Consider the following 22,108-nt stretch of genomic DNA (forward strand, 5'->3'; position numbering starts at 1 on the left):
CTGCTGCTTCGGTCTTCTGAAACCAGAGATGCTTTAGCCACCCCTGTGCAGAGACCCGTTCCTGTGCCTGATGAGAGAGAAACCTAGAGCTGAGCTGCTCTGGGCTGAGATCTTCATGGGAGGGGTGGGGAAAAGTGGAAAGGCAGAAGGGAGATTTCTGTGCTAATACCTGAGACTGGTGCCAATGCACCCACAGTCAGGTCTCTGTGGGGGGAGACGGAGCCAGAACAGGGAAGCTGGATTAGAAACAAAGACAACTCTATGCAGCACGTTGGTGGAAACAGCCGCGTGGGTAGCAGGGCACAAATCCAAACTAGGCACCCCCTGAAGTGTCCTGGCCCTCTCTTCCAGTACGCAGCTAAGCCCCATCGCCTGCCACCCCGGAGCGATGCTGCTTCTGCCCTCCCCTCCCCAATAACCACTGATGTGGGTGCGTGGGAAAACACGATAAACCTCTCCCGCGCCCTGACCCCCTGGGCAGAGGGGCGAGTGCCCCGTGCCGGAGCCGTGGGGGCGGCGGGGGCCGTGCCGTGGCGCCTGGGCAATCCCCACGAGCAGCCCCAGAGCCACGCCGTCCTGCGGGGCCACGGCACGAGGGCTGCACCGTGATGGCTGCGTCATGACCGTGGCTGGCCTCGTCCTGCACGCTTCTGCAAGATTTACTGATGGTTTGTGAGCCAAGAGACAGTGAACCCCAGAGCAAAGTTGTTCCCATGGGCGTGCTGGGGGCGAGCTCTGCTTCTTGTTTTCTTTTTTTTCCCCCAACACTTCACAGAACAGAAGGGTCCTCTGGCCCCCGTGAAGGGCATTTGTATGTGTGTGGGGTTCATCCCTTGGAAACCACTGCGTTATTTTCAGATAGTATTTCCAAACTTGAAGTTGGTTGAATCCCCAGGGACCATTAAGGAAGAATTCAGTGTATTTTTGGGAATGCATCCTTCAGGCTTTCTCTTGACTGAAGCTGGTGACATTTTTATCTGAGAAAGGCAAGGCTTTCGATAAAGGTTTCAAAGCACTTTACAAATGAGCTAAAGCTGGATTTTGAAAGATGGAGACTTTTGTCTGCACTATATTGTAGAACCATTCAGAGATTCCCATTACTGAGATCTGTGCAAAAGTGCTATAAGAGATTTTTCTCTGCCAAGCTTTCTGCCAGAAAAGAAAAAGGGGGGAGGAAACTGGAGGCAAACTCACCATTTGGGTGTTAAATACCACTTGACTTTTGCTATTTATAGTCCCCTTGTGCCTTTAACTTGGCTTACTACCTCGCTAGTTACCAAGCAGGGCACTAAGACATATATTTATGGCGTGTGCATTGCGCTGTAGTTCTGCCTGGTCCACCTGAGCACTGCCGCGTGAATCCAACAGCGTGTGCAAATCAAAGGAGAGCTGGTGCGCGCGGCGATGCGCGCGGGCGCGGTTCCGTTTCTGGATGCAAACGGCTTGGCGCGAAGATGGATGTGATCCAGGCAGCCCAAACAGTGCCCTGGATGCCGGGGAGTGAAGGGTCAGACGTGGCCGTTCGCTGCGGCGCCCTGGAGCCCCTCAGGGCGGGGGTCGCTGCGCCCTGCCGCCGGGGGGGCTCGGCTGCAACCGCCCCCGGTGGGGAACGCACGGGACCAGGATCTCCTCCGAGACCACGGTGCAGATCCGACGCTCCCCACGTCGCCGGTGGGCTTCGTGAGCAGCCGGCTGCCGTTTAGTCCCGGCTCAATGATGTGCGCGGGCGCCTCGCTGCGCCGGGCCGCGCTGCGGGCTCTGTCGCCGTGACCCTGGAGCAGGGCAACGCCTTCTTGCCACACCTGCCTGAGATGTTACGTACACGATAATCGGCTTGTTTTAAAAAATATCTAGTTTGGCTATTTCTGAGTATTTTGCAGTGTGTTTTTGTCCTGATACCAGGAACAGTCACTGCATTGCACAAGAACTAAACTTTATCCAGGACTTTTTTTCTCAGCATTTCTTAATACTGAGATTTGGGTACGTTATTAGAAGGGAAAATCAGCAAAGGTGATATGAAGAGCATGATAGCAAACAAATGATTTCTAAATAATTTTTCTTCAAGGTTGACTCTAAATCTTATCCAGGACAGTTATTTCAGCTGAAACTCATTGTCCTCATCCCCAGGATGGGAAATTTGACGCATTTTCAGTGGAACTGACTCAAACAATGTTGTCAACGGAGGAATGAAGCTGAACCCTAATCTGGGAGGGTTAATATTTTTTTTTTCTTTTTAAAATAGATTGCTCTAACTGGAGCAGCCTGTCTTTAGTGAAATATGTGCATCATAGGATATCATCCCTGCTGTGGTACTTTTCTCTTAGAAAATTTGATGACAACATCACTCTTGAGCAATAACGTGAAGAGGGGCCAGGGATTGTTGCTTGGGTGGGCAGGAACAAAAGCAATATTTCATGGAGCACGTGTGGCAGCGCCTTTGATGTGCAGCAGGACCCATTTGTTTTTTAGACAATATTGACTGAGAAAGCAGCTCCCATCAATTCCTCCTCAAAGACTCTTGTTTTCTTTTTTCAATAAATGGTGTTTCCTTGTAAAGCAACAACTTTTCCTGAGATAAAATAGATGCACCTGAGGTGGCAAATGGCAGGATGAATTAAGGTGTTTCTATCCGCAGCTACCGAAGCAGCACAGGGACGTAGTGCCTGCTCCACCGGGTCAGGGGCCAGCTGAGGGTCCAGCATTGTCAACCCCAAGCTCTGCGGAGCCCCCGGCCTGCCTGGAGCTCCCTGTGCCCGCAGTCCCAGCGCGCAGCAGCAGCAGCACCTCCTGCACAGGTGCCCAGGGCCATTTCTCTGAGGCGTTTAGAGAGTGAGAGATACAAGGTGTGAGAGGTATTGGTGTCCACATGAGGCTTCTCTGCGGTTTTTATCGTTACGAAGACAGGACTGCAGAGCAGCTGCCCAACTGTGGGGTCATGCCGGGAAGGGTCTCAGGGCAGAAGCCCACCCAAGGGTGTCAGAAGACACGTATCCTCCGTCAGACCAACTGACATACGAACAAGCTGGTGGACGTGGGATTAGGTGAACAGCTGGTTGGGGAAACTGAGAGATTAATTCACTGCTTGCTGGTTGTACTACCCTTCAAAGCCTGACCCCACGCCACAGCAGAACAGGGACCCCTGATCCTCCGAGCCTCAGACCCAGCGGGGGCTGCAGCGAAGCACCCAGCGCCTGGCTGGGAGCGGAGCCAAGTGCTCTTGGGAAGGTCCCTGGGAGCAGGCGTGTGCTGAGCTTGCTTTCAGTAGGAGAGCATCAAGGAATAAGGTCTTAATTGCACTTAAATGTGATGAGTATGTGTGAGTATGTGTACATCATTACTGGTGCTAAGATGCTGTGTTCTCGCAGGGATGCTGGGAAGAACAGGATGGCTCCAAAGCCTGCCGGGCAGCGGGAGAGGCAGGGCCAGCTGGGCTACCTTGTGTTCTCTTTTGTCCTTCCACTGTATTAGTTTCTTTTATGCCTGCCCCATTGCTGTCTGCTTCCCTTTTATGAGAGGATCATCCACAGTGAACAACGAAGTTGTTTATAGGCATGATGAAAGGAGCAGATTTCAGTTGCACATTGGAACAAATGCAGAAGGATTTGTGCCCGGGAGCGTCTCTCTTTGCCTTCTTCCAGTTGTTCTTGCACTGATGCTGTTGGCTTTCTTTCGCTTCTGGCATTCATCCCCCATCATCCAAATCCTACCTCCTCGTGTGTAGGCAAGGCAGCTGCTCCCCAGCGCCCAGGGGAGCCCTGCCTTGTGGGGCAGTGATTTGCTTTCTGCTGTGACTCCCAGGCCCTTTTTGCAGGGAGGGATGGGGTTGGTGTTGGCAGGGGGTGCCTGGCCTCTCCCCAGGCTCTGGTGCGCAGCCGAGACGCACCCTGGCACAGCCCCTAGCACTATCCAACAGAGCGTGTTTTAGCCTAGAGACAAATTACTAGACACTTGGGGTGGGGGGGAGTAGTGCTCGCTGCCCTGAACTAACAGCACCCGTACAATAATAGGGTGGGAGTAATTTGCGAGGGGATGTGGATAACGTCCCACCTATGAAGCACTGGGGTCTGCAGTGGGGTGGGAGCTCGTAGAATCCGCAGTTGCCTTCTGTGCCCCTCAAATGCCAAAACTTGGTGTCCTTGCTGCCATTTAAAGCCTTTGGCTGGGGTGGGCTGTGACTTCCTTCTGCCCATCGGGTCTGCTGTAACCCCCTGGGGCTGCTTTCTGCTGTTATTTCTGAGCTGATCTTTTCTCTGGAAAACCAAGGTAAAAAAAAAAATCTTTTTCACCTTCTGGAGCTGCTTTGGGCTTGACCCCTTGTTCAGTGTCCAAACCCGCTTCCCACTCCTTCCCCTCCCTGTGCCTCCTCAATGTCTGCTTCGCTCTTCTTGTGCCGGTTCTGGTGCTGTTCGGACCCCCGTGGTCCAGGACTCCCCCCGGCACCCTGGCACGATGAAAGGCGCTTCTCCGCTGGGCAGGGAGCTGCCGCAGCTCGGCGGAGGCGCGGTGGGGAGCGGCAGAGCTGCGGCCGCTCGGTGCGGTCAGGGCACGCGCCGCTGCACGCCACAGCCTGCCTTCAGCAGCGGCTTCCCCTGTCGCCGACAATTCACCTGTGGTTCGTGGCTGTGCCTGGAGGGGGGTCGATCTCTGAGCCCCGCGGGAGCCAGGCTTGGCCGTCGCCGCGCGATGCGCCTCGGCACCGTGCGGGATGCTGGTGAGATGCACGAGGCAGGGACCCCGGCCGCGTCGCAGCCGCGCCTCCGACTGACGGGCAAGCGGGGTCCTTCGTTCCCCGGTCCCACGGTTTAATGGGCTGAGGGCAGGTAATTTCTTCTGGTGGAAGACTGTTTAAGCGCAAACCCAGAAGACGGCAAAGAGAGGGCTGGCTGGAAAACACTGAACTAAGGGGTCCTGTTCCTCACTGTGGAGGGAAATAGCATAGCATGTATTTTTAACTCTGCAGATGCTTCTGGAAAGATTCTGCTGGCGCTGGGAGCGCGGCAGTGCCCCGACTTCACGACTCAGCCTCAGCAAGGACCTGCTAGTTTAACAGGAGACGGCTCTGAAATGAAACTTTGGCCTCCCCCAGTCATCCTTGGGATAATGAATTGTTGAGAAATGCTCAGAGGGTAATTTGCCTTTTATTCAGGTGGATGCAATAACTCAATACTTAGGTGGATCCAACAACCATTCACTGTACGTGCTTTAAAGATGCACCTGAGGGCAGTCTGTCGCTTGTCGTGGTCATAACTAATGAATGAAAAAGTGACATTGACATGAAATGTACAGGAAACACTGGAAGAATTTAGAGGGATTAATGCTTTGAACCTGGGCTTGAAGTGCAGCAAGTGCTTTCATTCTTGCTGACTGAATTAAATAATCCAAATTAGTAATACATTTTAATTTTTTTTCCCCTGTGTAAAGACATTAAAGTGCTTTTAGCAAATGAGGTAAAGATTTCTCCATCCCTATTTACAACAGAAATGGAGCGCTGTTCTGTGGCACGCCCAAAGCCTGCATCCAGCTGACGGCGTGGGGCCGTGCGTGGGCATCCCCCGCAGCGCAGCCTCTCCGGTAGTGTCCGTGAGTCTGCCCTGAGCGCAGCTCTGTCGGTGCCGCTGGTGACAGCAGCCATGCAGCCACGGGTCCCCTGAGACCGGTGGCCGTGGAGCCAGTATCGAACCTGGGGTGGTCGCCTGTCCCTTGGAGAGAGGCACATCCCCTCCTGGGGAGCGCCAGGGCCCGAGGGATGGTCCGGAGCTGCCTGGCGGGGGGGCCCACCCCAGGTATCCCTGTTGGGAGGGATTTTAGAGACCCTGCTCTGCCTTCAGCTCAGGCACGGCCGCGTCTGCGGGTCCCTTCAGGCAGCGGCAGGCTGCCGGTCTCTGCTCTGACCTGCCCCCCGACTTGCTGTCGGTCGGCAGCCGGTCTGTTGCATTGGCTTTGTTGATCAGGGTACGTACTAACTGCACCCTCGTAGTTTCTAGTTGGACCTCATCCACCTTGGGCCGTGTAGTGCACTTTTTCCTCTCTGATGCCCTCGAACCGTGGCATGCTCAGCGCCCGGGGGGGTTTGCTGCTGCTGGGCAGAGCAGCGGGAGCACACACAGCCCGAGCCACGCAGCCGTGATTTTCCTGGATGGATGCGCATGTGTCTTGGAGACCTTCCCCACAAGCATGCGTTTAATTTCCTGTGGAGAGGGTTTGCCAGATGAGATCAACTCTTGAAACTGGCAAAGCTTTTTTTAAAAAGTGAATTCCCCTGGCTCTGCCCGGCGATAGCTAGGCAACATGGGGGAAACTGGCACCGGTTAGCGCCGCTGCGGTACGTGCTGGGTTTCGGTGCATCTGGTTTTAGTTTTAATTTTAATATTTTTCTTTGAATGCCTCCCTTCCTGCTCCAGCATGTACCAGAACAGTATCCCCCACCTCCCTGGAGCTGCAGCCCTTCCCTAGGCTCTGCAGTGGAGGTGCGCCAGGGAGCCGGTGTGCGCGGTGGTGCTGCCTGTGCCGCCGGTGGTGCCCCCCGGGTGCCTGTACCCTCCCTGCCCTCCGGCTGGGCTCCAGCAGGATGTGCTGGGCCAGCTCTGAGGTGCCTGCTCTGTTGGGTTAGCTCTCCGTCCTCCTGGCCGGAGCAATGCAGCCGGTGCGGGAGGTCTCTGCGGCTACGAACTCCTCCTCTGTAGGGATGTCTGCGAGGCAGGAGGAGTTTTTGCAGAGCCAACCCCCAGCACGGAGTCCACATGCCCAAGACACCTACAGGACAGGTTTCAATGCTGGAGTGCATCTGCTGAAGCCCTTGCAGCCAGGTCTGAGCTCGCCCCCACCGGGGGAGTTGTATCCTGGGCCTGAGCTGGCCACTGTAGCAGAGGGAGAAAGTATGGGAGAGTATTTCCCCAGCTTTTGTTAACTTCCCCCCCCCTTAATATACACCTACAGGCCCACTCCCTATAGAAACACTAGAAGCTAGATTTTAGCAGGCTTTAGGGATTGCAGCATTATCCATCTTCTGTAAATGCTCTAGAGCTGTGTGGAGCTGGAAACCTTTTTATGATTGCAGCTTGGCTGAAAAACAACACTGTGTTCCTGGTGCGCTTCAGGATCGCTTCACTCGTCAGCCGGGCGGAAGGCAACAGCTGTCGAAGCGTTCTGGTTAAGTGTTCATGAGAGCAAAGTGCAGAAAATGGAATTTACTGAATTTTAAATACATCTCACGCATCAAGATTAGAGTAAGCATTGCAGGTAAACCATTACTGTTCTGTACCTTAGAGACACCTCATCCCTCCCCAGAAATCTTTAAGAGGCTTATGCTTGGAGTACTTGATGCTACAAAATCAATGGAGGTTTGTGTCTTGGAAATGAAGCCCCAGCACTGGAGCAAAACTTATCCCAGCCCTTTAAATCTAATCATGCCCGTTGTCGGCATCCAAAGGCCAGACAGCCTCTTGACAGCTCCTAATTCCACCCGAGTGGCCATTAGTATGAATAAGACCCGTCTCCATGGGCATGCAAATGTGTTCGGTTCTGTTTAACAAAGATAAATATCCTAATTAAGATAACCAACCGCCTGGGGGATTTTGAAAATTAGATGAGCCTGGGCTCCACAGTCAGAGCTCGGCACAGACACTTTGGCTGCTCTTCCTGAAAGCTTGAGCAGCCTCTGACGGCCATGGTGGGATGCGGTTCTGCGGCGCTTCCGAGGGCCCCGCGCGACCCGGGAGGCTCCCGGTGGCAGGGGGGTATCGCTGTTGCTGGCCACCAGCCCAAGCCTTCGTACGCTGGCTCAGAGCAGATGTGCTCATTTCCCACCCTGACCCATCTCATCCGGCACGCAATAAATGTTCCTGACAGAGCAGCTTTAAACATCCCCTTATGTGCTGCTGGTGAAGACATGGAATTGGTGATGAATTTCTGTCTTCAAACTGTTGTTGTATCCATTTGCTTCTTTTTCCATGCCCTTCATAAAAGCCTTTTTAAAAATTATGTTTTTGATAACGACTAGGCAAGTCGTGGAGCTGGGGAAGCGCTGAGCAGCCCAGAGGCAGGAGCCAAACACTGGAGGCCGAGAGTGGGGCAGCAGCTGAGTCCGTCGCGCATTCACAGCGCCCGTCCCGGGAGAGCGGCACTGCTGCAGGGCGGGAGGGGAACATCCGCAGAAGAAAACAGCTGCAGGGCCAGTGCTAACGGGATTACTAACATCCTTTACTTTATTACTTGGCTTTCAGGTGCTTCGCGGGGCTTGCAAAGATGAGTGCTGTGCTGGGGTGGCCCTGTGGGGTCGGTCAGGAGAGGGACACCGATGTGCCTCGAGGTGGAAGTCGCCTCCTTTTTCTTCTCACCTCTTTGAAACATGAACTTGCTTCGTACAACGTAGCTGGTGCAGAGTTTGTGGGGAGCCCCGGTGGGGTGCTGTGTACCTCTGAATGAGTCCATCACCTCCTGAGCCCAAACCAGGGCAGGTGTCTGCTCATCTGCAAGGTGTGCCTGGTCAGGGAGGGGCTCGCCAGGGTCCCCGGAGCCAAGGGTGCCAGTCACTAAAACACAGGCTTGCACGCTGTGGCTGTGGTTTAGAAAGCTCTGCGCTGTCCCTCTGTAGCAGCTCCCTGTGCTACTTGACAGGAGAGATTGAATTATTCCTTGCAGGAGTCAAGCCCTATCTTAGCAGCTTTCTCTGCAACCCCGTGGCTTCCTAACTGCCCACCCCTGAAATGACTGGGGGCGAGGGGGCTCTCGAGAAGCCTCCAGGGTGAGATGCAGCCTCTTTTTTTAAAAGAAAGAAAAAAAGTCTTACATAAGTCAAAAAAATCTGCTAGTGCATGACTAACGCCTTCCCTTCTCCCTCCTCCCCTGGCGCGGTAACAGAAGTTCACGGGAATTATATAAATGATTGTTTCCTGTAAAAAGTTATACATTGTTCATAGGTCTTTTGGGGACAAACCTCACATGCAGTGGCTCGTTACCCTGCAGTGTTTACTAGTAGCTTTGGATGCAGCTGACGAACGCGCCCTGCTGCCCCGCTGCATTTCTGAAATGAGCCGATAGCAACCGGGTCCAAACCTTTTGTTCCCGGCCTGGCTGGTGCAAGGGCAGCTTTATTCCTGCCAAAGTCAGCTTAACTGGGACATTTAAATCATCAGCGTTTTAAAGCAGCGGTTATTGATGCATGGCGTTGACAGCTGAGTTCGCTGGGCCCCCGGGCGGTGCTGGCTGTGCCCCCCCAGACCACCCTGCCCCACGGCGGAGGTGTCGGAGCCCTCCCCGGGGACGTGCTGCGGGGTGGCAAGTGCAATGGCAGAAGTGAGGATTTGCATCGTTTTGGTTTGAGGATGCGCATTGGCGAGCTCCTGGAAAATTATGTTCTGGTTGGTTTGTCTTACAAAGAGTGCAGGGAGACGTTTTAAAGAGCTGACAGCTAAACCGGCCTCGAGACATTTATTTCATTCAAGCCGTACTTTCCCATTTTGGCAGCGCTCCCCTGCAATATCCCTCTAACTTCTTTGCTCACTTGTTTGCCTCTTGCTGGTTTAAACCTTCGAAGGGCCCAGCTGGCCTGCGCAGCCAGGAGGGGACGAGGGGCCCCCTGACCGACTGCTGCTGCTGGGAGCAGCCCCAGCCCCCAGCTCTGCACTGGGACGCCTGCAAAGCCTTGTGCGGGCAGGGGCCCCCCGCCCAGCCGCAGGCTGCCATCCTCCCCGCCGAGTCCCAGCGCTGCTGCTGCCGCCGCCGGTCCGCCCAGTACCACCCAGAGGGGAACTGGGCTAAATCACTGTTATGCTGAATTTTTAATGATAGGTCTTGCTTGAGTTTTTTGTTTTTCTGCATGGATCTCTTAATTTTGGGTCTCTGTCTCTGTTTAGACTCGTGTGAGTTCACGTGTCCACGTCTGAAAGGCTCAGGGTGCCAGCAGGGATTCTCAACCTGAGGTTTCAGGCCCTTTTCTGAAAAGGGGCTTCGTGGCACAAAAACCTGATGAAATAGGAGTGTGTAAATACCGACCGCTGAACTTCTTTCAGAGACGGTGACTCCACAACCTGCATCCAGCTGAGTGAGGGATCCGGCGGTGCGTCCAGGTGAGACCCTTCGGTACGGGCACGCCGGTGCTGCCGGCCGCGGTGCCGCCCCGGAGGAGCCGCGCGCTCCTGGCCGAAGGAGCCGGTGCCTGCGCGCCCTGAGCTCCGGCTGTCCTGGGGCTGGGGCTGCCTCTGCGGCCGGGCACAGCTGGGCTGGGGAAGTGGGGTGGTCTGTTTCTTGCAGCCGATGCCTTTCCCCCGAGCACTTGTCTTCTCTCAGCCGTGGCTGAAGCAGCTGAATGGATGTGCCGTGTCTCTCTGGTTTCCAAATATTGCACCACCACAGGATGTGTTCCCAGTTTATGTTTTTCTGTGGTCTGGGAAGTAAACTGCTGCTAGCGTTACTAATGGACTTCTGCTTTTAGCCTGAGTGCTGCAGGCTTCTGTACCAAGGTAGGAACCATGGAGTCAATTAAGTCATTACCTGGTGTTTCAGCTGTCAACATACGAGGCTTTTTGGTTTTTACTGTTGGCATCAAACCCTACATGCATCTTACCCCAGACTCATCAGCGATAATTTGCCCAAACCACTCTGCCCTGTGGGTTCAGGGTGGATGCGTGAGGCGATGCGAGGGAGCTGGGGCACCCTCCTTCCCTTCGGAGCTCGCCCTCGCCCTGTAGCTGGGCTGGAGAGGCGCCATGGGGCACCCACCGGTCACTGCCGGCCCTGTCCTGGTGCTTTCTGACCGGTGCCTAGTGAGACCCGGTGCAGCCGGGGCCGTGCTCGCTGCCGGTGCGGAGTGTGATCCCTCGGAGAGCAGAGCTGTGGTTGTGCTGGCCAGGAGAATTTATTATTTCAGTCAACTTCTGGACTCTCCAGAAGAATGGGCTTTAATTCCTGAGCATTTCTTCACAGTCACAGGCTGCAGCTCATCGCGGCGCAGCTCTGACAGAGTCACCCAGCACTGCTCGTGTGAACGTGGTGCCTTGGCATGTGTCTGGCAGGACGAGCACATCACTGCAGAGCTGTGCACGGGAGAGGAGGGTGAGCACTGCCTGCTCAGCGCGGTGGAGTTGGTTAACGTGAGACACGCCTTGTGAAGGCTCAGTGGAGCTGGTGGGGGTTAACTGTGACCCTGAGTACACCTTGACGAGAACCTGGTACGCCTATCTACAAGAAGGGCTGGAAGGAGGATCTGGGGAACTACAGGCCTGTCGGCCTGACCTCGGTACCGGGGAAGATTATGGAGCGGCTCATCTTGAGTGCTATCAGGTGGCACATACAGGACAACCAGGGGATCGGGCCCAGCCAGCATGGGTTTATGAAAGGCAGGTCCTGCCTGACCAACCTGATCTCCTGTGACCAGGTGACCCACCTAGTGGATGAGGGAAAGCCTGTGGATGTTGCCTGCCTAGACTTTAGTGAAGCCTTTGACACTGTTTCCCACAGCATTCTCCTAGAGAAACTGGCTGCTCATGGCTTGGATGGGCGTACTCTTCGCTGGGGAAAAATCTGGCTGGTGGCCGAGCCCAGAGAGTTGTGGTGATGGAGCTGAATCCAGCTGGGGGCTGGTCACAAGCAGGGCTCCCCAGGGGTCAGTGTTGGGGCCCATTCTGCTTAATTTCTTTACCGACGATCTGGACGAGGGGATCGAGGGCACCCTCAGTATGTTTGCAGATGACACCAAGTTGGGCGGGAGTGTTGATCTGCTCGAGGGCAGGAAGGCTCTGCAGAACCAGGCTTGGGTTTAGGTTGGATATCAGGGGAAATGCCTTCCCTGCCAGAGCGGTCAGGCCCTGGCACAGGCTGCCCAGAGGGGTGGGGGAGTCACCGTCCTGGGGGGGGTTCAACCACCATGTAGCCGTGGGACCTGGGGCCATGGTTTAGGAGGCCTGGGGGTGTTGGGTTGGGGGTTGGACTAGATGACCTGGGAGGTCTTTTACAACCTTAATGATTCTGTGATTCTCTGTTTCAGGAAGCAAACCTCACGCACCCCGCCTGGACCCTGCCCAGAGGTACGGTGTGAGCCCACCCGTGGGTGCTGGGTGTACTCTGGTAACTGACGGTGCAAAACCATTCTCTGGTAATTTTACTCAATTTTAGTGCATTACACTGCAGCGTCAGGAGCTGCAAGGGGCACAAATCAAAGCTCAGGGATAATTAATGAGGATAAAAGGGAAAATACAACTTTTAAATCTTGAAATTGACATTTGTTTTTTTGAAACTCTTGGATTTTATTTGTTTTCAGACTTTTTCTTAGAGCTTTGCATGAATTCCCCTGATTTCAACCAGAGCATTAGTATTAAAAATTTGTCACACTGATTTTTTAATGAGAAATGATACCTGCCTTTTTTCTTTCCCCCCCCCCCAATTTAGTCCAAATATTATTTCCCATTGTCTGTCTCCAGCTGTCTGTTCTGTGTCCTTGACTGTTGATCTTTGGGGATATTGATCATCAGAACACGACAGCATTGCTGTGGTTTAACGTAAAGCTTTTCTTTTGCAAAGCAGCCTCATAGGAAAAAGTTTGGTTCGTGGAGGGCTGAGAACTAACATGGCTCTGTTACATTAAGGTAGGTCTGGTTAGTTTACCTTTGCAGCGTCCCTGTGGTGCAGTCAAGTGCCGTCTCCTCCTTACAGACGGCGGTTGGCATCTCGGCGAGGTGACATCCTTTGGACAGTTACAGAAGACGTAGCAGAGCTGGGGACAGAAAGTGTTATCGTGTGAATCCCAGGTGAGTGCCCCAGAAGCCTTTCTCCTTGGAGGTGGATCCTTAAAACTTACATCCACCCATCAGTTCCTCTCTATAATTTATTTCTGCTTTAGGTATTTCTGCTAATATGAGGCTTTCTTTTTCATTTTTTAAGTCTCCTTTATGTTCTGGGATTATTTCCAAGTTGCTGTCTAATCAGATTTTTTAATTGTTTTTATCATATTTGCTGACAAATACAGACAAACAGGAGGGTCTGATGGTTTTTTAGAATTTTAATAGTGAAAGCTATAGAGTAGAGTATACTCTATAGAGTAATCTCCAAATTGTCTGGAGAATGAGATAAATGTAATTTTATGGGAATAATATTTAAAAGGGGATTAGAAGATTGAAGACAACTGAGAAAATGTTTTCAAATTACGACCTACAGTCTCTGCACAAAGCACTATCAAATTCAGAGTTTGGTTCGTACAACTTTGGTTACCTTCAATAGCATTTTTCTTCCAAAAGAAAAAAAAAAGAGCAAGTGAAGCCTTTGCAGCCGCTAGCGAGGGGCGGGCAGTGGGGGGTGGGGGGGCAGCAGCGCTGAGCGGGGGAGCAGCGGGTCCCCGTTGGCTGCTGGTGCCTGTTTGCAGTCTGGGTGCCGGGGCTGGGGGAGCCGGCGACAGCGATGATCTGTGCCCGTGGCTGCGCTGGTGCCCGCGGGGGGGAGTTGGAAGTTATTTCAGGGAGATCAATGGCTTTTGTGCTGCGGCTGCGGGAAAATCATGCACGGGCTGTGAGATGGGACCCTGGAGAAATAAGTCCCTTCTGCTTAGTAGGGTGTATTGTCAATGAATAAATGTCATGCTGTCCTGCTCCTGTTTTCTATATTTCTTATCAGAATGGGCTCTTGAGATGCATCTCTGCAAGCCGACTCGTGCTGGTCTATTAAAACGTCTCCTTTCACCTTGCATGTCTGGGAAGACCAGAAGGCAAATAAAAGGCTTGCTGGCAGCAGAGCAGAAACGATCAGCCTAATCACAGGCGTTGTAATTCTCAGAGCCTTCCCGGGGCCATGGGATGCATCCTGCCATCCTGCAGCGTAAATCCATCCCTATGGAAGGGACTCCTATCTCCCCCCACCTCCTCAGTGCTAACTGCAGCTACTCTCTTCCCATTTCTCTTCAGCGGCTGCTGCCTGCCGTCCCTCTGTCCTTATCCCATTAGACGCTCGCCAGAGAGCTGCGATTTAGTCCAAATGAAATTTTAGTAGTAAAAAGAATAGTTATTCTAATGGGTTTTGCCTTTGAAAGCAGGACAGTGGGCAATATTGTTTACCAGGCTCCAGCCAATTTGGCTTTTAGTCTATTTTGCAGTTATTCACCTGCATTTCTTAACTCTGTTGTTCACTGTAGGTAGTGGTGGAAGAAGTCATAAATCTCGCTCCGTGCTATGAAGGTAAGGAAAACCCCGTGAGTCAGTGGTGTTTGCCAGGAGATCAGAAGCGTCCGCCGCCGCAGCACGAGCCCCCAACGCCAGGTCCCCCACCGCGGCACGAGCCCCCCACGCCAGGTCCCCCGCCGCGGCACGAGCCCCCCACACCAGGTCCCCCGCCGCGGCACGAGCCCCCCACGCCAGGTCCCCCGCCGCGGCACGAGCCCCCCACGCCAGGTCCCCCGCCGCGGCACGAGCCCCCCACGCCAGGTCCCCCACCGCGGCACCAGCCCCCCATGCCAGGTCCCCCGCCGCGGCACGAGCCCCCAACGCCAGGTCCCCCGCCGCGGGGCTTTGTGCGAGCGCTGTTGCCGAGCCGAGGGGCTTCAGCCACAGTCACGTAGCGTGGGCTGAAAACCCTGACGTCAGGAGCGGGGACGGGGCAGAGCCTTTCAGCATTTTCTGGAACAGCTTAAACAGGCGAGGTTTCCACAAAATCACAAAACGCACCATTTCTTCCTCAAAGGTATATGGAAAAAGAAAACATCAGCAAGCATTGCTAAGGAGGAGGAGTGTGATTTCCCTTTTTTTTCTTTTTGTCTTAGTAGCTCCCTTCTCCAAAAGAGACTTTCAGTACGATAAAGAAGTGTTTTATAGCAAAGAACATTTTCTGGCTACTACCAGTGAGCTGATGTATGAAAAATGAAGCGGCAGTCGTGAGGCTGATTAGCCAAAATAAATTATGCAGTCTAGAAAATATGAGCGTGCAGGATGTGTGACGGGTGGAAAATCTCATTACTGAGGCGGGGAGAGCGGCCGGGCGCCGTCTTATTCAAAATACAAGCGTGCAAATTAGCCACGACGAAAGGCCAAGCTGTCAGAAACGCGAGCTGCGTACGTCTCGTTGCAAATGTGACAGTAGAACTCATTTTGTTATAAAAGATGTCACATGCCAGGGATTTGTCCTCGAAGGCAGTCTTACTTTCCCAATGGGAAATTCAGGCTTGTGTCCGTGACACGCGAGGGTGCGGGGCTCGGTCGGGGCCCCTCCGAGCGCGGGCAGAGCTGGGCTCACCGGGGCCGCGGGGGCCAGCAACCCGCACAGGGCTTTGCTGCAGAACACGGTGCAGCGGCTTCGCATGCCGCGATGGTAACGCCTCTCCTCCAGCGCTGGGGCGGGCGGACTGGTGGGACCCGCCTCTTTTGTCCTCGCTTCTGGGGACGCTGGCACCTGCAGCGACCCAGGTATATTCAGGTCCACAGCTTGAAGTACTTAGTGAAGAAAACTTTGAAGTACTTAGAGAAAACCACGGGGGTTGTCTGGGCTTGGGTCTTTCTGGCAAATAAGAACTTCGCCCAGAAACAGTTTTTATCAGCCCAGATTCGTTGTGAATCCATTTCAAATGACCCAGATGGCATTGGTTGGGAAAAAAATTATGAAACGGGCTGTGGGGATGGTGTTGGCTGAGGCAGTGTTTGAGAGGCTTTGCATGGGGTGCTGGACACCGTGCTCAGCTCCCTGCCCCACCCCGGGGCTCCTGGGTCCTCCTCTCCTTCCTCCTCCTCCCTTTCCCTGTGCCGTGTGGGGGGCATCGGCTGCTCCAAGGCACTCCTCGGGCTGCAGAGCCTTCACGCACCCAGCGGGTGCCCGGTCGGTTTGTCCACAGCGGAGCAAACCCCACCAAACTTTTTCCTACTCCTGTTTCAAGACAGATTTGTGCCTCTTGCTCCTTCTCGTGCGTCTGGTTGTCTGGCAGCTGACCAGAGATGGGCTTCGCGCATCCCAGTCGTCGCCACTCTTCCTGTTCATCCCAAGCTATTAAATACTCGTACATCACTTTTAAGCCATCACTATTTCTCCCCAAAGTCAGCTGTATTTCAGAGCTGGGAGAAGGATGCCTCCTGTATGAAGTTTTCATATGCTTATAAATTCAGCAAGGAAGCGTCTAGCTAAATGTAGATGCTGTCCAGCAGGAACACGGGAGCCACCAGATCTGCTCTACAGGAAGGAACCGAATGGTTTCTTGGAGGCTGGTGCAGTTGTCTGTTGCGGAGCAACCACAGGAAGAGGTTTTGCTTTTAGTGAGAAGCTCTGAGCAATACGGAGAAAACTGGTTTAAGTAAAAAAATGCAAATTTTCTTACCTCATATTTGTGCACAGAAGGAAACAGTTTAGTGGGTGCAAATTTACGGTGAAATTATTTAACGAACAAGAAAACTTAGGCACGACCTCTGTGACCATCTGCCACACTGAACTTCCACTGATTTATGCTTCCAATTGATTTTTAATTAATACCATGGTTTTCTTCCTTTTTTTCTCAGTAATTATAAGCAGAGCGTGAGCCGGCAGTGAGCGCTGCAGTGCCACGACCGCGGGAGGAGCCGCACAGCCCAGCAGGTGCAGCTCTGGGGTGGGGAACGAATGTGCACTTCAGGGTTTATGGATGAGAAAGGTAATAATGCAGCAAGGTAATAGTGAGAAAGAAATAATGCAAGAGCTAGCTGTGCTTAATGGCTGGCAACGACAAGATCTTTTCTTGCCTTAATGATTTCTGGGAGTCCCAGACGACATGAGCCCGGAGGAGAAAACAGATGATACTGGGACAGCACCGGAATTCGTACTGGGAGACTTCCTTTAGAAGGATCTGGCAAGGGTTTGATGGGAAAAGTGGTGACAGCTCGTCCCGTTGCCCGGAAGGTGCACAAACAGGCAGGGACCGAGCGCCTGTTTATGGCACCATCAAAAAGTTTGCAGTCTCTTTGCCAGAGCCTCCGCGGGACGATGCAATTCCCTTCACCTGTGCCTCTGACAGACCGGCGTCAAGCAGAGAAACCGGGACAGGAATCGGGCCTCGAGGAGCAGCTTCCAAAGAAAAGGAGACTTTGACCCCCGCCATGTGAAAGCCGGCCCCCGCAGCGTGCCACAAGGGTGGGAGCCCGCGGCTGCTCGCGCCACGTCCCGCCTCGCACGTGCCTTTTTGTGCACCCGCGAAGGGCGGCGGCGGCGCCGCGTCGGGCCGTGCAACGGGCGGGGCGATAGCGGAGGTCACCCGCCCCCCTGCTCCTCCGCGCGGCAGGGTCGCGATTTCCGAATTACCTGCTTTAGCGGCTTTAAAGACTGCTTAAAAATCATCTTTGTTTCTTCCATCTTCTCTGTTCATAACGCTTCCTGAGGCTCAGAAGTACAAACTCCCTACAATTTCTCTTTTCTGCTCTTTTTTTAACCCTCTTTCTCCCAGGAAGGCCAGCGGGACCCGTGATCCTGGGTTGAGGGGTGCCCCGCGAACGGCCGGCGGGATGTGGGTGCCCTTGCAAGAGCAGAGCAGAAATACCAGGGCCACCCACGACTCCTGGTTAACAAATTTAACGACGTGTGGAAGAGTTTTTTCTTGCAATTATTTAGCAGCACCTGAAAGCCAGGAGACAGACAGTTGTGGCACTTCACAATTACGTCACACATTAGTGTATGAATGTATTTCCTGCTGCTTGTTAATTCATAGATAATTAATTAGCAGAGGTGTCTGATTAAATTGCAAATTAAAGAAGAGCAAACACACACGAGTTCACGTACCCTGATATTTGCAGATAAAGCTGAATGAAAGTTTGCAGTGATATTTTTGGTGGGGAAGTGAGTATTAAACATCTATTATGTTTTATAGGAAAGGGAGTCACCCTCATTGGACACTGAATTAGAAAAACACTTTATTTTGAATTTATCAAAATGAAATGTCCTCACTTTTTGTTGCAGGAGTCATTACTTGGAAGACTGAATTATGGAAAGGGGAAGAGGCAAACCAGAAGCAGCAGCAGCAGAAGTGCTTTAAATTATTCTGGCAAAGTCTGGTTAATCTGAACCAACCCTTTTTAAAAATTGCAGATTTGCCCCCAAGCTGTACATTTCCGTCCCACTGAATTTGGTCCAGAAACAGCCCTGGAATCTCAGCTCTACCCTGGGCACGAAAAGAGGTTTCTTTGCAGGCTGAGTTATCGATCTCTATTTGCCACCATCCAGAAAGCCGGCTCGCTTCTGCGCGGCAAGTTCCACGCCGCCGCTGAGGCTGCTTCTTCTGCAGGTGCTCCGGTTATAAATTGCTCCTTCTCCCTCTGTTTAGTTTCACTGCTAGTAAATAAATCCAGGCGTAAAGAGGCTAAGCTGACTGGGAGCCAAAACTGCCTGTTTATAGTTCTCTTGTTTTAGCTATTTTACAACCCGTTTATTTGATGAGCAGCAGTTAACCCAGTCAAATGACAAGATAAATGCATTGTAGGTGACACATACAGCAGCACGAGGAGCGGCGAGAGTCTTTGCTGAGGCACAGTTAGCAAAGCAGTGATTGAGGGAAATACATCTTCCATGGCTGCTGGAGTGTCCCCAGCGTCTTGGCGAGGTGACGCTGAAAGCGCCGGGGACCGCTGGCGTTTCCTAACGAGCAGGCTTGGGGCAATCGGCTCCTGGCAGCAGGGCAGGACGGATTCACGCCCGCGGGGAGCTCCAGGCAGAAAGTCCGTCATCAGCTGTAGGGCCTGGTGGCAAAAAGTGTATTCCTAATTAAAGCAAAGCTGGAAAGCGCTTGAGGAGGGCAGAGCTCAGTGATAAGGTACTCGCCCCCTCTTGCCCTTCTTAGTAATTGATGGTGGGAAAATAATGTGTTATGGAGCAGCCACAGGTCTGGGGAATGATGTATTATTAATCAAAGTGGCCTTGCTGGCAGCTCCTTCCTACTGTTTGACTCCTTTGACTGCTGCCCTGTGTCCTTCAGACTGCCTTCGGGGAAAGGGAAATATAAGCCAAAAAAGCTAGAGCAGCCTGTAAAAGATTTATGCAGAATACTTTGCAGATCTGGGTGGACCTCAGTCCTTACTTGTAGCGTCGGGTGCATGGCTGCCATTATTTCATCCATTTGGAAGTTTGCTAGATCGGTTTGGCTGGGTGATGAGCAGGGCTGGAGCTAGAGAGAATGCTGCCCTGGAAGATTACAAGATAAATCTCGTAGGAACCAAAAAAAGATGACCAGTTTGCTGCATTACATTCCCAAACCAAGAGGTTTACTGTTAAGATGAAGATCTCTCGATGAGGATCAAGAGATTTCTGGCTTTTGTGGGGAAATGGCAAAAGAACTTGTTAACTCTTGAAGTTTTCTAATTGCATTGGAAAGTGGACTGCTTGGCCCGTTGGGCACCGAAGGAGACCAGGAACAGACACGCAAGTCACGACCCTCAGCAAGTCAGTGAAATTAAAACCAGTGCGTGCTACTCGAGTGCATTTTCAGTTCTCCAAATTGTTCTTTCTTCCTAGATGACCTCTTTCTAAGGAGGTGCTGGTGATGCTGCTGCACGTCCATCCCTGGGCGTGAGCACTGCAGCCCTTTGCCTTCCCCCTTCAGGTCCATGCACAATTACACACAGCCCATCCTGGCCGGCACCTTCATGGAGCAGAAATCCCGGCTCTTGCTGAGGTTAAGTGCAGGAAGTAATACTCTCTTCCCCTCTGGTAAGTTCACCCAATACAGCATTTGAGACTTTATCTTGTCTTCCTCCAGAACACCTTATTTTGGCTACTGTAAGACTGAGCTACATGAAATCCTGCCCTGCTCTGATACAAGACTTGCCGTGTTTCCAAGGCAGAGGGGATGTTTTTGTGGTTGCTATAAGTATTTCAAACATAGCTGCATGGTGGAGATTGATTCCCATGGTTCTTACCTTAGGGATTTACAGGATCTCCAGTAAATCTGACCCCTGGGCACAGTTCTCCCCTCGCAGTCACAGCATAACGCGCCGCTGCGTTTGCCGCCTGCCCCGGGCTGGGTTGCAGCCCCCCCACGCACTGGAGGGAGCAGAGGGAGCTGTGCTAGCCCAGCTCTGCGAAGGCTGGGAGCTGCTTTAATATGCAGGCACAGGGGAGGGTGTCAGTGCAACGATACATACAGCAGCGGAATAAACCAAACATAATCTTTAGCCAAATAAAAAAGTCCTAGTGATGAGCCCTTCAGTGGCAGATCAGCAGATGTATGGCACGAGGGGCTAGGAGCAATTTGTATCAAACTCTGCTCCCTAAAGCTTCAGCTGAAAAAGGCTAAATCTGTGCAGGAGAGCTGCAATGCCACTTGAGAAACACTTAATGTATTGACATTTTTGCCTTCGTATTTCACCTATTTTACCCATTTTTCCTCTGCACGGGAATGCAAAATGTGGTTTCCTATTTGATAGCTGCTGTCTGTTACCTTAATGACAGCTCTCGCGGGGGGTGAATAGAGAGCGCGGCACGTTGTGCACACCCAGAGACGCGGCCCAACTGCATAGGACGTGGCTGGAAGAAATTTAGCCCTGGAAAGTAAAGTAATCTCAGTCTGAGAAACAAAGGGTCTTAGCGCTGCCTCTTCTGGTGCTTGGATGCTAATCGTGGGGTCTCTTTTGCTGGTGCCATTTCTGAAAAGCACGCAGCATCCTTGCTTTTCTAGAAGGAAGGGGCGGGAAGGAATTGCACCCGGGCTGAGAACCAAGCAGCCAAACAGAGACTCTAAACCAAAAAGCTGGCTGAGGAATAAGCTGTTGGAGATGATCAAATAGAATGGAAAATATTACAGACCAACTAATGCATCTAACTGTGCACAGCTTATCGGTTTGGTAGTTTTTATATTGGAATAACTCAGCGCTAGTGAGATTACTCATGACTTCCATAACATTTATTGGCTCAGCATCAGTGTCCAAATGGGAGGTATCTGCATGCGCTAGAACAACGGCGCTTTAACGTCAACAAGCATCTGCAGTGGCAGAAGACCAAAATCAGCAAAGGCAAATTCATCGACGGCGTATTATATGAATTTGTGCCCCTGTCTTGAGTCAGGGCTGCGACGGGTTCGTCTGCTGCCTCCTCTCCCTGAGCTGCCCGTCAAGCAGTCACTGGCATTTCATGCTGCCCTTAGGTCAGTCCGACTCGATCAGCATCGGTTTATTGTGAAACGCCCAGAGTGATTTTACTCACCGTGTTTGTCTCAAAACAGTTCACGAGAAAGTTTAAATATTATTTCTGGCTCCTTCAGCCACCAACTCTAACAGCTTTTCATGGAAGTTTCCATGCTGCTCTGTAAAGCTGTAAGATTATTTTTTTTCCCACCGATTTACATTGGCCTAAAAACATTGAAGTAGACTCAAAAAAAAAAAAAAAAAGAAAGGATTTTGTTTATGCTTTCAGGGCATTTCTGCATGAAATGACCAGATACTCGTGGGCCTGTGGCACAGATAAACAGCAGCAGAAGGGAGCTGACTGCAGCTCGGTGCGGTGTTACCTGCCAGCATAACCTCCGCTGGGACTGGTAAACGCGTTTCAGCACACGGGCTGTGAATATTTTGACTAATGAAAGGTTATTAGCATTTCCCTGTTGTCTCTTGTGCTTGGAAGGCAGTGACCGAAGCTCTCTGTATCGCTGGCTGCACTGCTGCGCTTTGCTCACCGAGGAAATGGTAGTGGGGTGGTGGGACTGTCGTTAATCTGGGGTCTTTTAGCCAACAACTAATGACATGAAGGGAAAAATAGCACCTCTGCATCAGCCTCTGTTGTCTTTGAATCTCACAGTGATTTATACACGTTCAAAAAAATAACAGACGGTGCGGGGCTGACCCAGCCCCCCCTCACCGACGCTCCGACACTCTGCCCCTGTGAAACTGCAATAGCAGCCGGGAGCAGAGCTCAGGCCTCGGGCTCGCTCAGCCCCACCGCCAACCCCAGGGACGTCTCTCCAAGCCGAGGGGTCTGGAGCAGAGCCTTCCAGAGCGGGGTGCTGCTCCCGTGTCCCCCCACCACCCCGCCGCGGGGTGCGTGTGCATCTTCCCTGAGGGCACAATGCGTCTAATTCCAGTGATTGATTAAGACATAAAAGTTAAGCCCAGGCTTTGAGGGGAAAGTACTCTTTGTCTCATGAAAGCTTAGTTCATGGCTGCTGACATCTATTTTAGTAATGGCTCTTTGAAGAACT

At 52.5% G+C, this 22,108-nt stretch overlaps 1 long non-coding RNA gene across 4 annotated transcripts; it reads left to right on the forward strand.

Annotated features, from left to right (window-relative positions):
* The first annotated feature begins 12,410 nt into the window (after window positions 1–12,410).
* LOC142058431 (uncharacterized) lies at window positions 12,411–21,690 on the forward strand. Of its 4 annotated transcripts, XR_012660981.1 has the most exons (5): window positions 12,411–12,581; window positions 12,649–12,743; window positions 14,117–14,159; window positions 19,520–19,626; window positions 21,328–21,690. It is a non-coding gene; the product is annotated as an uncharacterized LOC142058431 (long non-coding RNA). The 4 variants fall into 4 exon arrangements; XR_012660982.1 differs by lacking the exons at window positions 19,520–19,626; window positions 21,328–21,690 and adding an exon at window positions 16,458–19,501 and having other exon boundaries at window positions 12,424–12,581; XR_012660983.1 differs by lacking the exons at window positions 19,520–19,626; window positions 21,328–21,690 and adding an exon at window positions 14,741–15,152 and having other exon boundaries at window positions 12,424–12,581.
* The last annotated feature ends 418 nt before the right edge of the window (window positions 21,691–22,108 follow it).

This window comes from Phalacrocorax aristotelis, chromosome 6 (assembly GCF_949628215.1).
Source record: "Phalacrocorax aristotelis chromosome 6, bGulAri2.1, whole genome shotgun sequence".
NCBI classification, from domain to species: domain Eukaryota; kingdom Metazoa; phylum Chordata; class Aves; order Suliformes; family Phalacrocoracidae; genus Phalacrocorax; species Phalacrocorax aristotelis.